The sequence below is a fragment of the Harpia harpyja genome, chromosome 14 (genome assembly GCF_026419915.1).
Source record: "Harpia harpyja isolate bHarHar1 chromosome 14, bHarHar1 primary haplotype, whole genome shotgun sequence".
Taxonomy (NCBI): domain Eukaryota; kingdom Metazoa; phylum Chordata; class Aves; order Accipitriformes; family Accipitridae; genus Harpia; species Harpia harpyja.
This window is the reverse complement of record NC_068953.1, coordinates 13,396,682-13,414,658: the sequence shown is the minus strand read 5'-3', so window position 1 is coordinate 13,414,658 and position 17,977 is coordinate 13,396,682. Positions and strand designations below refer to the sequence as shown.

Genomic DNA, 17,977 nt, shown 5'->3' with positions numbered 1-17,977 from the left:
TAACTGTGCACCAGGAACCTTCTTGACAGGCAGGTTCTGTACACTGAACACCCCAAGATCAGTCCCTCTTTACTGTCTTTCAGGGTACGTTCGTCGTTGCCCTGGTAGGTGCAAGACGTGTCCATACAGCCACAACAGCGCCCACCCTACAGACCCTCATGCTCACAGAAGCACCAGGCTATCGTCAAGGGGTACCAAAGGCAGTCTGGGGGAGCACTACTGGCTGGGAAGGGGAAAGAGGTGGGGAATGGAAAGGGGAAGGGGGGGGTGCTCGCAGACCCTGTTTTCCTGTGTCCCAGGGACATAGCCTCACCTTGGGAATGGAGCTGCTCTTTTATCATGTTTGCTGCTTCAGCAGGTCCCAAAGGTCTTGATTTCTCCAGACTTGGTCCTTGGGATTGAAGAATGAACTGCTGCCAAATGCCTTTTGACTTCACCTATGCATCAAAGCCCTAAAAATATCACTTTCCCACCTATAAAACCCCTTTTCAGGGCTTGGGCTAGCCTAGGCCATCCTGCTCAGCTGAGCTGGGGTAAGCTGCACCAGTGCAGCCTGTAATACTTTACCGTCCCTTAAATCAACTCTTTCCGTTTTGATCTCAGTGCCTGGCTGAAGCCTGGAGGTTTGCAGGCTCTTGCTGTTGGGAAGGGAACCTGGAGGGAGAGAGGGTCATCCCAGGTGCAGTCCTCATCACTTGGGCTAAATAGTGTTTTCTGAACACAGGAGCAGCCCAAGAGGCAGTGTCTCTGCTCAGGCTGTACTTCTTTTCCCCGCTAACACCGAGCCCCAAAGGTTCCCTGCCTGTGCTCCCCACGCCTCTTCTGCCTCTGCCCTACACACCCTCTCCCTGGTGCTTTCTCCTAGTCGATAAACAGCAGAATAACTTCCACCCACCTGTGCCCCACGGGTGCCACTGCTGTGCTGAGTGCTAGGGAACAGTGCTGGTGGCAGCCCTCTGCCCCACCCAAACTTTCACCTTTCCAAAAAAAACCAAAACCACTGTAGGTTTTTTTGACACCAGCAGGTAGCTCCCCTGAAGAAAACCCCTCTTCTGACCGGCATCCAGCCCAAGCGCAACCTTCCCCGGGTGGGCAGGATGCTGCTCCCCTGTGCAGGGAAAGTCCTTTTTCTTCTATTTATTTATATCCATCTTGCTGTAAACTTACCCCCTGGTGAACCTGCTGTTCGTACTAACAAACACGTCTCTTTGGTCTGTGCAGAAGTTGCTGGCCAGGCAGACATATGTAGCGGGGGGATCTCCCCCAGCCCTTCCATAAATCCTCGGCTCCCACCAGGTTTGTTTACATGGCAGCTTGTAAGTGGAGCCCTTTTGGCAAAGCAGCTTCTGATCTAGGAGAGACCTAAGCCAGAGATCAAAGAGGGCCTGCAACGATATCTAACGGGCACAATGGTACCTGTGGAAGTTGCTATTAGTCGCATCTAGACACTGCCCGGGAGAGGTCTGTTCTTAGTGTGTTTGGACAAAGCTACAGTCCAGAAAGTGTCCTTTAGGAGCAGGAGGTTTTTAGGACAGGGTCACAAAGGGAAACAGTGACATTTCTGAGGTGGAGAGGTGAGCGTTTCTGTATTAATGGGCTGTATAGTAGCTGTATTGTTATTTATGCTGTTATCATTAGGGTTCAGAGTTAACAGTACACACTGGGCAGTGGAACAACTCACCCTTCTCTGAGCTTTCTTCCAAGCCATCTGCTGTCCATGCTGCCACTGCTGACAGGGGACATTTGAGTTTTCCCTGGAAGGTCTTCACGACAGTTTTGCCACAAGAGCTCAGGTGGGACAGGATCACTCTGCCATGGTCCAGTGCTGGCAGCCAGGCCAGGGTGAGGGGAGGAGAGGGAGCTCTGGATGGATCCATTTCACATGCAGCTTTCAGAGGGAGACCTGCATGCTGGCTGTGTGGTGGGGCCAGCCACATGGCGGGCAGCTGGATAACACCGCAGGCCAGAGGATGAATTTCCTCCCTGCCAGCTCCACACATGGTAAGTTTATCCCATCAGTGTCATGTCCTGACAGCACCCCACAGCAGTGGGGCTCAGTTCTATCCTCCGGGCTGCGTGGCCCAGGGCAACGAGCAGGTTGACGGCATGGGGCCATCAACAGGTGGCACGGAGGTGGCGTGGCTGTGCTGCCCACAGACAGCTTGGGTTGCCTCCATTGGCAATCCCATGGGAGTATGTGAGCAGCTGGCACGGGGGTGTGAGGTCATTTGCTGCCCATGCCACACAGTTGCCCCTCCTGTCTGCCCGTGGGTGCCACAGTCCTCCACAGGTTGCAGCAGCGTGGTGGTGGCGTGGCTGTGCCTCTGTGCGCACTCACAGGTGCTCAGGCTTTGCTCCGGGTGGGGAGACCGGGGGTGTCCCGGAGGTTTGCTGGGGGGAAGCAGGATGCAGAGGTTGGATCTGGCAGTAGCCCAGATCCAGGCAGGTGCTGGGGATGTGACCTGGGTTGTTTGGCACCGTACGTGCCTTGCTGGGTTTCCATCCAGCTTCAGCCTCCCAGCACCATGCCGGCTGTGTATCAGACAGTTTACTTTAGCCGTTGAGGCAGGGAGGTGCAGGGCAGAGGCTGGAGGATCAGGGGCTGAGGCTGTGTGGGTGGGAGGGGGGCCGTCAGCCCGTGCCTCCAGTGTGTGTGACACGCGTTTGGTGTCACCCGAGTGGGAGAGCTGCGAGAAGGGTGAAATATGAGCTGCGGGTTCCCAGCCGCAGCTGGAGGAGTTCATCCTGCAGCCTGGCCCTGTTCCCTTTCCAGGGCAGGAGGGGCAGGTCAGTAAGAGCTGGTGCGGATCCCAGCACCGGCTGAGTCAGCCACGCTGCCCTGAGCGGGGCCAGCCGGACCTCGGCTGGCTGGGATGACCCTGTGGCCATGGGGCTCAGCCCTGGCCACGTTCAGCACTGGGGCAGCTGTATAGGAAACACCAGCGTGGCGGGGTGCATGCTCTCAGCCTGCCTCTGGGATGCGGCCAGCAACCGTGCAGCGTGATTTTAACTCACAGCCCTTACATCTCAGTTGCCCCTGAGGTGCTGGAAGGGTTAACTGTCCTTTGCCCAGCATCCAGCCTGATTCTGTGCCCTGTGCGCAGGCAGATGCATGCCATACGCACCCCCATTTATTGATCATCTTGGCACATCACCTCATTCACATCTGCAGCCCAGCCCAGCAGACAGGGAGCTCACAGTGGTCAAGATCCCACAAAGGGCTCCTGGGCCACAGTGCGGCCCCACTGAAAAAGTGTAGGGCCTGCCAGCACTGCTGCAGGGGAATTACCCCAAACCAGGGTGCCAGTGCTAGTGCAAGGTGGTCAGATAACCACCGGGATGCTTTGAGTGTGGTACAGCGTGGCTTGGCTTCAGAGCAGGCAGCCCTGGGTTCCTACGCATTTCTTTCAGCGGTGCATGTGTGCAAGGAGGGAGGTCTTGGGGTGATGCTGCCTGTGTGACACCACACAAGGTGGTGGATTGATTTGCATCGAATTCTGGGTCCTGTGTACATCTGTGCATGGGTGGGGGTGGGGGGGTGTAGGCACTCGCGTGAGGCTGGGAGCGCAGGGCAGTGTGAGCTCTGCAGCAGGATGCTCTGCGAGCAGCACACCAGGGCAAATGCCACCCAAAGACTGCAGTCCCTGCTTCAACCTGTATACCCCCCGAGCATCACCTGGCACAGGGGGGCTGGATGAGGCACCTAGCCAAAAGTCTGTGCTGGGGCTGCTGCTTCTGTGCTGCCATGCCTTCCCGCTGAGCTGCACCGAGCCTCAGCCCTCCAAGAAAGCTCCTTCCCTGCCTGAGATCTGAGGGCATGGGGGAGAACAGGCTGGAGCCCGTCCCCAAGATACTCTAAACAAGAAAAAAAAAAGAAAATAAAAAAGTATAAAACAATAAAAATGACCTTTCAGTGCCTGTGGAGCCCCAAGCCACCATCAAAGGGAAGACATAGGAGCCCTGGGTCCCTGCGGTGGGCAGCTGTAGCAACTCCAGCCACCATGATGCAAAATCCAAGGGCTCTGGTATCGGGTGTATGTATAAGGCAGAGACGGGAACCCCAGTCCTGGGGGGGCAGTGGCAGGGATGGATGCAGCAGTCGTGCCTTAACACATGTAGTAGGTTCTTCACCCCACACCCTGCCTTTTCTGGGGGATACAGATACTTCCCTTAGACACCTGGCCAGCCCTAGGGGATGCAGGGATGCTTTCCTGCATCAGGATTCTCTGCCCAAAGGCTAGCTCTCTCACCTGGCAAGTGGAATTGGGCACCTCCCACGCTGATGGCACCTGCCCGTGTGTGGACAGCAGGCTGGGGCAGCACTTGTCCGAGGGACACCTTGGAACTGGTGCAGCCACTCCTCTGCAGCGAGATGGGACCCTGCTCCCTCCCGGCCTCACTGCAGACCATGCTGGGCTCGGGACTGGGGGCGCAGGGCACCGCAGATGCAGCCAGCAATGCACTCCCCACGCTATTCTTAGGAAGGGTAAAGTTTATACAAGAAATTTAAGCTTTAAACCCAGGCACCATAAATAGTCTATTTTTCAAGGGCTCCAAGTCAGTTGTAGGCTCAGAGCCAGAGCCAAAATTTGGCAGCTGTCTTTGTTTAATGATTAATTAAAATGAGGTAACAAAACGAGACATATCTATTAACGAGGGTATTTGCAGCGTCAGTAGAGGATTCCAAATGGCTGATTTTTTCCCCTTTTAATCTTCAAACTTCTCGTTAGGAAAACAAGCTTTTCCTCCATCCGCAGCCGGGCTGGGCGGGAAGGGCTGTGCCGCGGCCCCTCGCCCTGGTAGCGGGAGGGGAGCAGCGGGCAGGCAAAGCTTTATCTTTATGGTCCTCTTCCTTTAAACAAAATGAACCCTCCGCATAAAGATTCTTCCAGTTTGGAAATTTTATTAGACCTTTAAGTAAACTTCAATGGAGAGACCCTTGGCTGTGACAGAGGCAGGAGGGGGGGAGGTTTGCACGTCACTTCGGCTCTGTGCCGGCCTTTCCCCAGCGGGTGCTGCACAATAAGGACTAAAACAGGAGCGATGGAGGCAAAGGGGCATTTTTCAGGCTTTTTCGTGTGTGCCAGACAAATGGGGCCAAACCCACATCCTCACCCTGCCATGGGGCAGCAGCACACAGTTTTCTGGGCACCCTGGGGAGGTATGACCAGACAAGGTGAGAAGGAGGATGGTGCTGATGGAGCCTGGGAGGCTTGTTCCCATCTGCTGTGCTCTTAGCTCATCCCCTGACACTGGATACATTTTCTAGCTCAGAAAACCAAGTGGAGCACAAAGCTGGCTCGTGTGGGAGGTGCCCGTGGTCAGAGGAGGGTTAAAGTGTGCGGAGAGGTCCAGGGGCAGCTCTGGGAGGGGGGTGCGCATGAAACAGGTTCACCCTCCCCAAGGCTCCAAAGACTTAGCCACATGGGAAAGCACCCAAGTATGAGGAAAAGGGAAAAACATCCCAAAATAGTTTAGTCTTGTTTTCTGCACTGAGACGCCCAGACAGGGTGGGAGTTCTGGTTGTGTCTGAGCTAAAAATTACAGTAAATAGAGAAGTGGCTGCAAAGCCCCATGTTCTGGATAAGAAGGACATGTGCAAATGCCGTCCATCAGGGTGAAGACGTGCTGGCGATGAAGGCCCATAAATAAACGAGGAGGGGGATGGAGTTAAATGAGCTCTGTGTGGAGGGGTGAACCATCAACCGCCTGCTGAAGCATGTCTTCCCCGCAGTGAGTTTCATAGGACGACACGGAGTGAGAGGAAGTGGCTTTGTACATAGGGACTGCTCTGAGCAGAGGTGGGATCCTGACATCCCCCTCTGCACATGGGTCCAGGACTGCTGAGCCCACCTGGGAGCAAAGGGAGGCTGGTTCTGCCCCACTGGCTGGAGAAAAGAGCGGTCAGGACAGACCTGCTCCGGGCTGTCCCACTCTCTGCACCACTCTCCAGGCACATCTCAGCTGCTAGTGAAATCCCGGCATAAATACTGAAGTCTGATGTTTGGAGGAGGTGATAGGGATGATGGGTGGGTCGTCCCTGTAACTAGAGAGGTCCTGGGCATTTGCTCCTGTGGGGATCTGCTCCTGCAGCACACAGGCCATGAGTGGAGACTCAGAGTGGAGGAAGGCCCACTGCTCCTCCTGGGGGGATCAGTACCCCCAGGGAGGACAAGGGGCCTGCTTTCCATGGGATGCTCCATGGCCCACTTTAACTGTTCAGGGATCGCCCACACCAAGCTCCAGCTTCAGGCCCCGTAGCGGGCCCTGGGATGGGTGAGCTGGTGAAAACCCAGCAGCAACTCGGGGCCCTGGGCTGTCCAAGCTGTGGTGGGAGCGGAGCTGACCCACGGGTGAGGGTGGGAAGTGGAGCTGGTCCTGGGTGTCATGCCATCCTCGGTGAGGCAGGGTCCCATCTCCCAGACCTCTGGACTGCAGTGTAATGGCCGCATTGGAAAGGGCCTTCTCCAGGGGAGGGGACAGGGCACCCCATGGGGCAGAGGTCCTGCCTGTGCAGCTGCTGGAGCTGGCTCTGCTTCCCTGGGCAGGGGTCCCTCTGGGAACCTGGCCCTGCGTGAGTATCTGCGCTAAGGGTGCAGGGGTGGCACCGAGGGCAGCAGTGGAGGAGAGGGAAGGTGATGGGCTAGCCAGAGGGTGGGAGCTTGGTGCCGTGGGCTAGGAGGGAGCACCCGGGGTCTCCGGATGGGGCTGAGCCTGTCTGTAGCAGCAGCAAGCACTGGGAGGGACATGGGACAGCAAGGAGCGGGGCAGCACGACGAGCAGTGGGGCAGCCTGGGGGGCGGGGGGGGGACAGGGCGGCACGACGCAGCACAAGGGACAGCAGGGCAGCACGGGAGGTGGCAGCCGGGCAACACGGGGGCAGCACGGGGGGGGAGCGGAGCTGCACAAAGGCAGCGCGGCAGAACGGCGGCAGCACGGGGGGCGCAGCAGGGCAGGACGGGGGAAGCGGGGCAGCACAGGGTGGCTGGAGGGGACGCGGTAGGGCTCGGGCGGCCGCGAGGGCTCGCAGGGGCTGCCCCGTCCTCGGTCCGCCCCTGCCGGGCACCTTCCCCCTCCGCCCCGGCGGCAGCGGCGCGGCGGTGCCTGCGGGAGCGCGGTGCCATCTAGGGCCGAGCCCGGGCTGCTGCAGGGCCCGGCCGGGCCCGGGCTGCGCGGCTGCTGCTGCGGGAGCAGGGTCGGGCGCGGCGCCGGGCCCTGGCCCCGAGCCCCGGCCGCGGGGCAGGAGCTGGCGCAGGCTGCGGGGCCGGTCCCGGGGCGGCGGGGCCGGGCAGGACCGTACCTTGGCACCGCACCGCCCTCCGCATCAATCCTCTCCCTTCGTGCTGAACGCGAGAGCTCGGCGAGGACCGGCACCCCGGCGCTCCCCGGGTGAGGGGCGGGGGGGGGGGCGAGTAGCCAGCGGAGCAGCCGAGGGCTCTCCCCGGCCGGGGGGTCTTCTTCCCCGGGGGTTGCGGGAGGTGGCGGGCTCTCAGCCGCGGTGAACCGCCGGACGCTCTGCTCCCGCTCCGGGGAGGCAGCCAGGGCCCGGGGCTGCAGCAATGGAAAGCCGCGCTGCACCTCAGTGGACGCCTTCCACCGCAGCGGGGTGGTGCAGGCACGACGGAGGTGGGGGCCGCAGGGGGGGGCTCTCGGGCAGCGTCTGGGGGAGCACCCGAGAGGGCAGCCCCGCAGATCTGCTTCGCGACCATTGCGACCAGTGCTAGGCTTGGCAGCCACCCACCTGCCCGGACACCCTCGTGCTGTGCAGCCCCACCGCAGCACTGGTAGCTCTGGGCTGGTCCTGTCAGTCTCCCCAGGCCATGCACAGCCAAGGGAGGGAGGGAGGGAAAGCTGGCTGGGGGTATGGTCTGAAGGAGAAGATGGAGGCCACCTCCTCACAGTGCGTCCCCACAGGGCTAGTCCTTGGTGGGTGATGGGGCAGCAGGTGGAGGGGGTCCCAGTGCTCAGAGTTTGTCCTGGCCTTTGCAACGTGGATCTTGCAGAAAGCTCTGGGAGCACAGCTGGGGCTTTCTTGATTTTTGGCATTTAAGCCAAGGGCACGTACGTCAGGTCTTAAGTCAGTTTCCCAAAACTGCATGTAGCCTGCTTCCCAGAAGCACACTGGTGATGATGACAGTGCTGTGGCTGGACATCAGTCTGGTCTGCGACACCTTGCTGTGCTGTGAAGCCTTCTTCCTGTCCTTGGGAAGATCAGGCAGTCTCCCTGCCCACGCGGTGGGAGGTTTCTCCACGTTGCCTCTAGCTCTCCTTTGGTTTCAGAAGCAGACTGAGCCTTACCCGCTATTTGAAACTTGGCCCTGAAGCACCCCTCAGATTGGCTTCAGTCTTGTGCAGCTTGGTCATGGGGCTGGAAGCTAGTCACATAGGCACAGTGCTGGCTCTGCACGGTGTGATCAGACCCAGATCGATCCTCCGGTGGGACAATACCAACTTCCTGGGTTGTACAGTAATAAGTACAGACGTGTCTTGAGAAAAGCGGAGCACAGCAATAAATCCCTCTGAATCAGAGACACGGGCTGTTTTCTCTATGCGTGCAATTTGCCACAACCTGCAGCTGTCGAGGGAAAAGCTAACGAAGGAAAGGCTGGGCCCAGGCACATGGAGCCTAAGGGCAGCCCAAGAGTGATGGACTGGACAGCAAGGGGCTGGAGGAGGAGGAGGGACCAGTGAGGCTGAAGCTGAGGCTGCCTGCATGCCCTGCCTATGTGTTGTTGTATTTCCAGGTGTTTGGGTTTCCTTAGCATTGATTCTACAGCAAACTTCCTGGTCTCAAGCTGATTTCTACTATCTGGCCCTCTAAAGGCTTTCACTCTATGCTGCTGTCTACAGTGTTCACTTCAGTCCCAGTTTAATGAAGTTTTGACCTGGAAAAGCAGAGAGCACAGGGCATTTTCCAGTGCACATCCTCAGGACACGACTGTGACACGCAACACACCTTGACAGAGTTGTTCTTCCAATGCTGCATGCTGTCCCCTCTCCCAGGTCTAAGCCACACAGTTTGCAGTTCATGGCAGGTGGGAAAAGCCTCAGTTTATACATTTCAACTGCCCTGTCTTCTGCTGTAGAAGGGGAAACTCTTTGTATTCCTGCTCACTTAACTCACTTAAAATCAGTGACAAATCCAGCTATATGGTGCTGGCTGCGTTTTCCGGTGCCATGGACAGAGGACAGAGTAAATTACAGGGAGAAGGACCCTGTTCCTTCTCAAAACAACAGGAATTGATTTAATTTATAGTTTGACAGCCAGAATTGAACATGATCAAGAGCCCCTGCAGCTGGGTGCAGAGTGTTTGCCTTCCTTTTATTGAAAGAGCAGAAAGTAATATCCCCCCGACAGGGTGACTGGGAGAGAGAGATTTGCCTCTGCAGGGGGTCAGACATATTCATACATCTGCTCTTCTGGCAGAAACAGGACCAGGGGGTCTGTGTGAGATTACAGATAAGAAATGTAAATGCTTTTTTAATGAAGCTCCCCAGGTTACACCTTGCTGTTCGCTCCCTGAAATCATTCTAAATTCAAGTATTTCTGCAGCCCAAGGAATTTGTTTCTTTCCCAGTTAGCTGCCTGTATTTTTGCCTATTTATTTTCTGTCTCTTTGAAGGTTTTACTGGCTAAGGCAGTTCCTGTGATGTCCTGTGCCACTTTGTGAGAATGTCCCCACTCCTCTGTCAAGTATTGTCATTAATGGTCGGTGAGAAACAAGGCTTTTTCAGCAGAACGCCACTAATCTGAGGGATAAATCACATTAAGGTTCACCTCCTGGGGTAATTCTATCAATTAACTCCATTCAAATACCATATTTGTGGCAAAATAAGCATTGTCAAATTGATTTCTCCACCTGGATTCCTTGGATGTCTGTTCTTGATTACTTGATGTCATTGATAACTGCAGTTACTATATCACTCAGAAACAACAGGTTTGCTGGTAAAATCCACCACCATGGTTCTGCAGAGCAGAACTCAGCAGAATTTAAAAGAAATCCTTTGAGCTTTTGATCCTGCATGTTGCAATTCTGAGCAAGAGGGGACTCTCTGTGAGATCCTGCTGTCCCATTGCCCCATGCAACCCATTTTGCAGGCTCACCACAATGCACCTGGTGATTTGGGGTTTTTTACACTTGTTACTTGGAAGGGAGTCTGAGAAGTCTTATGGGGAGCAAGGTTCACTCAGGAATCTTTGCTCACATGTAATTCCCTGTCAAGGGATGTTAGAGGAGAAGATTTAGGGATAATTTAGTAATAGCCCCTTTTGGGAGCTTTATAACATTGTGTGAGCCGCTTGCTCCGAGGATGGTGTTTGTGACACTGTGGCTCTAGTGTCATCCCTCTTTTGTTCACTGTCATATGGAAAGTCTCTTCTTTTCATGGTGCATTGGCTCTTTCTCAGGACACAGGCAGAGAATAGCATTTCTGTGGGCGGGCTCCAGCTTTGTCCATATCGCATGGTACCAGGGATAACCAGGGTCAGCTTCCCTATGGAAAGCAAATACATGGCAGGCTGCTTCTGCCACTCCGATTAACTCCACAGGTTGTAAGCTGCAGCAAGAGTATGCGTGTTGGCCTCTGTCTTTTCTCTGTGGATTTATCTCCTTTTTGCAAATACTTCTGTAGTCCCCTGGTTATAGCCCAGGCAGAGTTTGCTGTTGGCTGAAGAGCCCTACTGAGCATCACCATAACATCAGCAAACAAATATCCTGCAGTGCAGTGCTGCTTCTCCCCCAGAGAGGCTGGGGAAAGAGCTAAATCAAGCTCAGGCTCCATGGATCCCTGTGTTGGCTCAGTCAGAGAGCACAGCTAGTGCCCAGAGGCCTCCATACAATGACTTGTTTCCCTACATCCCCCCCATGCTCCAGGTTTTATTTATAATCATTAGGATAGAAGCAGCCAGATGCTCCTGCTTTCTGCTGGGTCATGGCTAATGCTACTCACACTGTATTAAAAGGCCCATTAGCACTTGGATTTCTCTCTCTTTGAAGATGCACATGCAAATAATCAGGTTGTTTCTTGACCTTCATTTTGGTAACACCTGGATGATGCATGCTGGCCTTTCTGCTCTGTCTCTGTATATGCAAGAGTGTGAGCAGAACACACAGATGGGTAGCACAGACCAGGGAGCTCCAAGGATGCTTCTGCTTTGCAACTGGCTTGCAGGCGAGGTCCTGCCCATGATGGTGAGGGCAAGGGTGTGGGAAAAGCACAGAGGATAAGGAACCTTGTATCCACACTTTTACTATCAGCAGCGTGAACTTGGAACAGCCCAGGGGAATGACCTTGGTGCTTTGAATGCCCCTCCAAGGTGCACACTGAGGACTGGAGGATGGACACTAGCTAGTAGAGAGGAGATTGGTTACTGGATCACCTGTCTGGAGGACAGATCCTGAGAAGTAAGACACCAAACAAGAATCACCACCCCAGACAATTGTCTCATTGGATATTGCAACGGCAGGAAAGGCTTAGGGACATTCGCATGAGTTCCCAGAGCATTTCCAATTTTCTCCATGTTTTGGGTTTGTGTGGTGGGGTTTTAGTAGCAGGGGAGGGCCTGCACAGGTGGCTCCTGTGAGAAGCTGCTAGAAGCTTCTCTGGGTCCAAGTTGGACCCGCTGCTGGCCAAGGCCGAGCCCATCAGCGACAGCAGCAGCACTTCTGGGAGAACAGATTTAAGAAGGGGAACCTGCAGTGGGGAGGGGAGTGGGATGTGAGAGGAACACCTATGCAGAGACCAAGGTCAGTGAAGAAGGAGGGGGAGGAGGTGTGCCAGAGGAGGGGATGCCCCTGCAGCCCGTGGTGAGACGGCAGGCTGTACCCCCCAGCACATGGAGGGGAGCGGGGAAGCAGATGCCCACCTGCAGCCTGGGGAGAAGAGCCCAGGCTGGAGCAGGGGGATGGCCCCCAAGATGGCCGTGGCTCCATGGGAAAGCCCGCACTGGAGCAGTTTGTGACTGAAGGACTGCGGCCCCTGGAAAGGACCCATGCCAGAGAAGTTCGTGAAGGACTGTCTCCCGTGGGAGGGACCCCACGCTGGAGCAGGGGAAGAGTGAGGAGTCCTTCCCCTGAGGAGGAAGAGCGGCAGAGACAACGTGTGATGAACTGACCCAACCCCCATTCCCCATTCCCCTGCGCTGCTGGAGGGGAGGAGATAGAGAAAACTGGGAGTGAAGCTGTGCCTGGGAAGGAGGGAGGGGTGCAAGGAAAGTGTTTTTAAGATTTGGTTTTACTTCTGTTATCCTTGTTTTGATTTGATTGGTAGTAAATTAACTTGATTTTGTTTTTTCCCCAAGTCGAGTCTGTTTTTTGCCCATGACCATAATTGGTGAGTGATCCCTCCCCGTCTTCGTCTCGACCCATGACCTTTTCTTTATATATTCTCCTCCTCATCCCACCAGGGGGGAGGAGTGAGCAAGTGGCTTCGTGGTGCTTTGTTGCTGGCTGGGCTTAAATCACAACAATCCATCGCTCTCCCATCAGCATCATCCACCCACCAATGCTCATGACACCAGGCAAGATGTGGTCCCAGCCCTGGAGTGGCAGGAAAGCCTCCCATCCCTTGGCACAGCTGACCCTCCCAAGTGCTAGGCATGCACCGCGTTCACCGCAGTCCTGCGTCCTGGCTCAGTCACCAATGTTGAGCCATGGGCTTCTGCAGTTTCTGGCTCAAGTACTCCATTTTACTGGCCAGCATCACCGCAGTCTTGACAGGCAGCTGGCAAAATTCTTGTCCTTATACATTACAGGCTGCTATGGCCTGGCTTTCATTGCTGAAAAAGGAAAACTCCTTTACCTGCAGGTAACTAAGGTGTGAGGACAAAGAAGAGGTAAAACCACAGGCTCACTTTGGGCTAGCTGAGGCTATTCTATGGGAAAATCACACCTTTTTTAAGAAGTGATAGTAATTTCATGATCCAAACTGGCATGAAGGTGGATGCCACTATGGACTCCCTCGCTCAGTCCCTCTAGTCTAGGAAATTATGCCATTTTTATAGGACGTTATGATGTCCTACATGTTCCAAGGACATGCTGGACTGGTGTGAAAACACAGGTTGCTGAACAGCTGCAAGCTCTACAGTGAAACAGGAAGCTGAATGCAGCAGTGTGGGTGACTGATGGCTGGACAGTTTGTGTAGTGATGTCAACCTGACTCCACAGAGAAAGCAGAAAACGGTTCTTTGTAACCTGGCACTGGAAAACGCCAGCCCATCCCCAAGCTCTCATTAATATTACTCTGACATCCAGTGCAGAAGAAGAAATGCAATATTTAGAGCAAACTCCCTGCTTGGCCCACAGCCATCTCAGGAGCATCAGACCCACGCTGACTTCTGCACTGACTGGCAGAAAGTGCACAAGCTAAATTCACTGGAACATCACTAGTGAAGAAGCCTCCATCTGCAACCCGGAATGGGCTCAGCTCTTGGCCCTGACTCTACATCCTGCCAAGGAGAGTCTACCCCAGTCTATAGCAGCTCTGCGCTCTGTCAGGCTGTAGGAGGCGGTCAGAAAATCAGCATTGTCTCAACATCGTCGTCAGGAACATGAACAGTACGGACAGAAAATCAGCATTGTCTCAACATCGTCATCAGGAACATGAACAGTATGTTATCTGACATCGGCCTGTTTGGGAGTGCAGTGGCCGATCCCAAGAACAGAACACGCGGTACAAGGCTCTGTTAAAGATAACCACACAGCTACTGTCCAAAAAGGATGGATTGCAATTGTTACCATAACATCAATGAAGAAATCATGAACTTTAGACGAAATTTGCTTCATTATAATACCAAAACACACCTCCAAGACTTACCACGCCTCGGACACTGACCCTGTGCCTGCGTAATAGCCTCGCTCAAGAAGGGCGGAGACTCCTGAGGCAGAGGTGGAGCAAGGTGTGTTACGAAGCATAAAAGATGACTTCTGAACAACGGAAATTTGGAGCTTCCCCACCAAGGACCATGACGATCGACGACACAGCATTAGCTGGACCCGGGACTGTTAGGACGTCTTGAGATCAGCGGTGGTAGCTATAACTTCTCTTTCTCCTCTCTCTAAACTTAACTTTACTCTTTTCTCCTTTCTTTCACCCATCTCTAACTATCGTGTGCCTCTTCACAGGCAATACAGTAAAGTTTTACTGTGTGATTATTGCTATCCCCTTTGGTGTTGGTCACCTTAATTTTGCACTTTCGAGATCGTAGCAAACGAACCATCACGAGTCCACCGAGTGGACCGTGACACAGGCCCCCCTCAGCTGTGGAGCAGATCACCCCTGCTGTGCCTTCAGCTTGGGCAGGATGTTCCAGACACTAGTCCATTTGGGAATCGATTTTGTGCAGTTTACATGAGCTGGACTTGCCTCTGAGGTGCTGGCAGGGTGGGCAGGAGTGTGCCTGGCCCAAAAGGCAGTGGGAAAGGGGGTCTGGGACAGCCTCATCCTGGAGTACCAATGCCCCAGGGTCATGCTGTGCCTTGCAGGGAAGTCCATCAGGCTACTGATGTGATGCTTCTGACCATCGTTTTCACTCCTGAGCAGCAGAGTCCTCTCTGGTGCTGGGCCAGGCTTTGAAGCACCTTAAAGGCAAAGGCTGGGACCTGAACACGCTTTGCAACGCTATACCCGTTCAGTACAGAGGGCATATGCACCGAGCCCTGGCTACAAACTCTTCCAGCTGCATGCCCAACAGCACCCGTCATCTCCCAGTGCCTCCTGTCACAGGGTGACATCTCCATCTCTGGGCAGCCATGAGCAGTCTCTTGCAGTGTCACAGCTTCGTGATGCAGGACAGAACTGTCCCTCAGAGTGCCCTCTCCTGCTCCCTGGTGTTTCTGGGAGAATTCCTTTGCCTGAGACCAATATATTGTTGTTATTGTTTTTCCCTTAAGGTCTTCTATTTTCCACTAATTCTGCTTTGTATCTTGACCAGACTGGTTATCTTTACAAGCAACAAATTTTACAGGAAGCCCAAGTGGGCCACTGACCCACGTAAACTCTTCATGTTGTCCTTTGTCATCTTTAATCTACAGGTAAACCTGCTCTTCTAATAAAACTCCAGATTATAGGGGATAATGGCTAATCAGTATAATATACAGGCTCTGTTAGCAAACGAATCAAAGCATCAGTATCATCTTGGGAAAGTCTTGGAGATAAACATCCTCCCTTGTCTGTTCCTTGTATCTGTCGGGATATTACTTTTAAATCTCTCTTGTGGCATGGCTGATGTTATCACTTCAGCTGAATTAGTTAACCAAACTCTGCATTACTGTGTGTTATTTAAGTATTAATGGGCCAGATGGGGTGCATTTCCTCGCAAACCTGAGGCAGTACTGATGTTATAATGACTCTCCAAGCTGGGGCTGATTACTGCATGTGATCTTCACAAGCTGGAAAGATGAGGCATTCGGGGGAAATTAGACTGTAATTTAGCATTTATTATCAAGGGGTCAGGAGACCTGTTCCAGGAGACTCGCTTGCTCCCGGAGCAGTATTCTGCTTCACACCCCTCCCCAGCTTGGCAGGAGTTCAGAAGGACCATGGCTTCCCAGATCACCAACAGTCACTTGCAGACAGCCTGTTTCAGCGCCGGCACCGCACGCAGGACGAAGGGGCTAAGGACGACACCGGGACAGGCCATGTGCCTCATACAGAGCGCACGGGCACGAGGAGCGCCGAAAGAACACACAGATAGGAGGCTGCAAACCAGCTTGGGCTTTCCCTGGTCAGGAGGCAGGTTTTGATCTCTGTAGCCTCGGTTAGACCAGAAAGCAAGCCATTGGCCCATTAATTGGGCACCTCTGATGGTTGCTGCTCATTGCTACAATGGTGTCAAACAGCAGCATGCTGTTGGATGTGCTCCTGACACCCTCCACAGCCACTGTCAGACAGTCTGCCTTGCATGGACCTGAGCCCTGTTTCAGAACGGGACTTTGTGCATGCGAAGGGCATGAGCCATTTTCAGCCAGTCCCTGTAGCGTTACATAAGTGATTTTGAGAAATAGAGATGTTGTCTGCAGCTTTAATGTCTCTGGGTGGTCCCTGGTCCTCATCACAACCCAGGCAAAGCTCACTGCCTCTGTGCACCCAAAATGTGTACCAATAGACCACAACTGTTACTCCGGATGACTTTGAGATGGATGCAAAGGATGGCTTCAACATCCAGAATTTCTCAGGGAGAACTATTCCAAACTTTTACAAGGTCATGCGAAAAATTTGAAACCAAGATCTTTCCCAGCTTAATCAAGCACCCTATCTATAAGACAAAAGATAGTTTTCCAAGGAAATCTGAATCACAGCAAGAATTAAGTTGGCAAAATGTGTGAGTCATTCACTTTATAAGTACTACAGGGACTAAATTCTGGGATGTCCCTACTTCTCCACCAACAAATCTGTTAGGCTAGGACCACTCTCACCCAAAACAAGGACAAAAACTGTAAAATAAAAGATGTTTCCTCCTTAAGCATGAACAAGTCTTTGAAATTCCTCCCCAATACATGATCTGCCCAGACAACATTGCAGCTGAAACGGCAAAGGACAGTCGTGTGCTTTCATTAGCATGAACCTCAGATCAGATTCAGAGTTTTTTATTTACTTCCTGCAAAATCTTCATAAGACTGTTTTTACAGCCAGTTTTGTCACTTTACAGAATTTTAGTGAAGTCACAGCTCTAAATACTGGCTTGTGCACACAAAACTAAGCCAGCAAGGTTGGACAAAATTGCCAGGATTCATTTGATGAAAAATACCACACACCATCTCAGTTATTTCACCAACTAAAGAAACATTGTCTGGAAACCCCATGCCAGCTGGTCAGAGCCCTAAAAAAGCTTTTGTGCTCCCAAAGGTATAAAAAAAATGCATTAAGCACAAAAAAAGGTATTTTCATACTTCCTAATTATTCACCTGAGCAGAAAATCATTGGCACAGGGAGGAAACGATGCAGCAGTGGGGCAGGAATGCACAGATAGAGCGCTTGCCTTTGGGGAACTTCGACTTTTATTGGGAAACAATTTAAGATCTAAACTGATGTTTCCCTTCCTATGTGGCTACAGGGAGCAGAGCCAAGTGCTGTGAGGGAGCTTTAGGCTGCAGGACTGTAATGTTTAAAACGTGCGTGAACAAAGAGTTTGCCATTCAAAGGAACAAACCTTTTATTTCATCCAGAAGTGGGGAAAACTGGGAAAAAAATACCACGCTAATTTGAGCTATTGTGTGAAGAGATGGGAGTCAGAAGGAGAGACGGTAAGTGAAGTATAGATTTGAAGGAAGACTGACAGAACAGATGTAAACAGCCACAGCAAGATCTGGAGGTTTGGACAGGTCCCCACTCAAAGTGCTTGCTTCGATCACTGGAAAAGAAAGGGAAGAGCATTGGCACTTAGAATAAAGGGAGACAGTGTTTGGAAAGCAAAGCACTGAGAAAGATAAGGTTTGCCTTTGGAAGTAAGGAAGAAAAGGGATATTGATGATTAGGATTGTTTATGTTGGGGTACTCTGGTTACAGTAAAATGTAGTGGTTCTTTTTGAAACAAACAGCCCAAGAAAACTCAGAGTGGGTTTAGAGAGCTCAAAAATAAACAGAGCCGTGGCCTGGATTGTCTAGTATTTGTAAACAGGCCCTGAACAAGGCTCATATGGAAGAGAAGCTTGTGAGCCATGGGGAAATGGAGGAGACTGGAGAATCGCAGGGTAATCGGGGTTTGGAGAGACGCCGGTAGGTCCAACCTCCTGCTCAAAGTTGGGTCAGCTCCGGCGTCGAACCAGGGTGATCAGGGCTTTATCCAGCCTGGTCCTGACAACCTCCGGGGAGAGGGACGGTGCAGCCCTGCCGGGTACCTGACCCGGCACCTCACCGTCCTCACAGGGAAGACGCTTTCCTTCCACCCGGCTGGCACCTCCCGACACGCTGTGAGGAGCCGGGCTCGGGCTCCTTGATGGCAAAGCCGCCAGGCCCCCTCCCCCGCGGCCTGCCCCGG

General features: G+C 53.3%; 1 long non-coding RNA gene across 1 annotated transcript; it reads right to left on the bottom strand.

Annotated features, from left to right (window-relative positions):
- Positions 1-17,134: 17,134 nt before the first annotated feature.
- Positions 17,135-17,951, bottom strand: LOC128151422 (uncharacterized). Its single transcript, XR_008238368.1, has 2 exons — positions 17,855-17,951; positions 17,135-17,350 (listed from the first exon to the last, which is right to left on the bottom strand). It is a non-coding gene; the product is annotated as an uncharacterized LOC128151422 (long non-coding RNA).
- Positions 17,952-17,977: the final 26 nt, after the last annotated feature.